The sequence below is a fragment of the Brachyhypopomus gauderio genome, chromosome 1, assembly GCF_052324685.1.
Source record: "Brachyhypopomus gauderio isolate BG-103 chromosome 1, BGAUD_0.2, whole genome shotgun sequence".
Lineage (NCBI taxonomy): Eukaryota > Metazoa > Chordata > Actinopteri > Gymnotiformes > Hypopomidae > Brachyhypopomus > Brachyhypopomus gauderio.
The window spans coordinates 41,326,939-41,329,438 of NC_135211.1; the positions used below are offsets into that span (position 1 = coordinate 41,326,939).

General features: G+C 54.4%; 1 long non-coding RNA gene across 1 annotated transcript in view; it reads right to left on the reverse strand.

Annotated features, from left to right (window-relative positions):
- LOC143520784 (uncharacterized) overlaps nucleotides 1–444 on the reverse strand; it is a 1,189-nt gene extending 745 nt beyond the window's left edge. Inside the window, exon 1 of the long non-coding RNA XR_013132577.1 lies at nucleotides 1–444. This exon is cut by the window's left edge and continues 191 nt beyond it. This is a non-coding gene — a long non-coding RNA (uncharacterized LOC143520784).
- Nucleotides 445–2,500: the final 2,056 nt, after the last annotated feature.

Genomic DNA, 2,500 nt, shown 5'->3' on the forward strand with positions numbered 1-2,500 from the left:
CGGCACTGCTGAACGGACCGCTGGTAGCCATGAGTGGCCATTAGCGCGGAAACATCGCTAAAAACCTTTACATTTCTAGTGCCCCCGTCCAGTTCACCCTGGATTTTTTGATCGCTGATTATTAACAGAAAGGTTTGTATCTCGGCGTTTGACCAGGGAACAGACTTCGCTCCTTGGGTTTTAAAAATGGCTGAGGAGTCCATAGCATAGCGGAGGAGTCGCTCTCCTGACGCACCCTGTGACGACACTCCCTGGCCAATCAGTGTCATGCTGTTCCTCCACGTCACAGAACTGTACCGCTTCGGAACGGTTAGAACCTCGAGCGAGTCGGTACGAAAAAAGTACCCAAAGGGGCCGGCTAAACGGGTCCTGGTACTAATGGAAACACTCACAAACCGACCCGTATCGAACCGTACCGCGCCAAGCAGGCCCTAGTGGAAATGCGCCATAAGACCAGGAGCAGGGACACACACGGCACTGTGGGGGGTGTTAATCAGCTCCTGTGTGTACAGCTGCCTGGGTGTAGCTGTGTGGTCGTAGCTCACAGATGAAGATTTGACTCACTGGTAAACAGGACCAAGGCGCCGCATTTCAGCTCTAGTATTGAGAGTTGGGTTCTATTATTCACAAACCTTAATAATTCACACCTTATATCTCCTGTCGTCAGGACATATGAACATTAATGGACAATTGGGCAAAATAAATCTCAGCAGCTCACCATGCTGTACCAGCACCTGCACCACCTCCACCACCACCTGCACCACCTTCACCACCATCTCCTCCACCACCTGCACCACCTCCACCACCACCTGCACCTCCACCACCATCTCCACCACCACCACCACCTTCACCACCATCTCCACCATCACTTGCACCACCTTCACCACCATCTCCTCCACCACCTCCACCACCACCTGCACCTCCACCACCATCTCCTCCACCACCACCACCTTCACCACCATCTCCACCATCACCTGCACCACCTTCAGCACCATCTCCTCCACCACCTGCACCACCTCCACCACCACCTGCACCTCCACCACCACCTCCATCACCACCACCACCACCTTCACCACCATCTCCACCATCACCTGCACCACCTTCACCACCATCTCCTCCACCACCTGCACCACCTCCACCAGCACCACCACCTCCACCACCATCTCCACCACCACCACCACCACCTTCACCACCATCTCCACCATCACCTGCACCACCTCCACCACCACCTGCACCTCCACCTCCATCACCACCACCACCTTCACCACCATCTCCACCATCACCTGCACCACCTCCACCACCACCACCTCCACCACCATCTCCACCACCACCTGCAACACCTCCACCACCACCACCACCATCTCCTCCACCTCCACCACCACCTCCACCACCATCTCCACCACCTCCACCAACATCTCCACCACCACCTGCAACACCTCCACCACCAGCACCACCACATTCACCACCTCCACCACCACCTGCACCACCTCCACCACCACCTGCACCACCTCCACCACCTCCTCCACCTCCACCACCACCTGCACCACCTCCAACATCTCCACCACCATCTCCACCACCTCTTCTACCACCTCCATCATCACGTCCACCAGCACCACCACCAACTCCACCACCTCCTCTACCACCACCGCCACTACCATCACCTCCACCACCACCTCCAATGTCACCTCCACCACCACCAGCATCTGCACCACCTCCACTCTCTACCTATCTCCACTTCCTCTACTACCACCACCACTGCCATCTCCTCCACCCCCTCCACAATCTGCACCACCTCTACTACCACCACCTCCATCACCCATAGTCCACCACCTCCATCACCCATAGTCCACCACCTCCATCACCCATAGTCCACCACCTCCATCACCCATAGTCCACCACCTCCATCACCCATAGCATCAGCACAAGTCCCTGGACCTGTACTGGGATATTACCAGCAGCCCACATGGACCTTGAGTAACAGTTCTCCCTGTCGAGACGTATGTCCAACCAAGATTGAAAGAGTGAGCAGGTGAATGTCTCAATTGTGTCTCACCTGTGTCTCATCAGTCTCACTCATCTGCTATTCTTTCTTCTCATCTCTCCTCTGCACTATATCTTACTCTCATCTCTCCTCTGCACTATATCTCACTCTCATCTCTCCTCTGCACTACATCTCACTCTCATCTCTCCTCTGCACTATATCTCACTGTTTCTCCTCTCTTTCTCATGTTTATCATTTCTTTCTCCTCTCTTGTTGTCTTAGAGACCCACTTTCTCTTTACCCAACTGCCATTACCGTCTCACTTTTTCTCCCTCTCTCTTCTCACTCCCTTACTATCACTCTCTCCCCCCTCTCTCCCTCCCTCCTTCTTTCTCTCTCTCTTACCTGCATCCTCTCACCTCTTCAGTGCAATTCTTGTCTCGTTTCCTCTGTCTGCCTTTGATATCTGAGACCACAGAGGCTCTTGTGCAAACAAAGGGCCTCTGTGTGTGTGTGTGT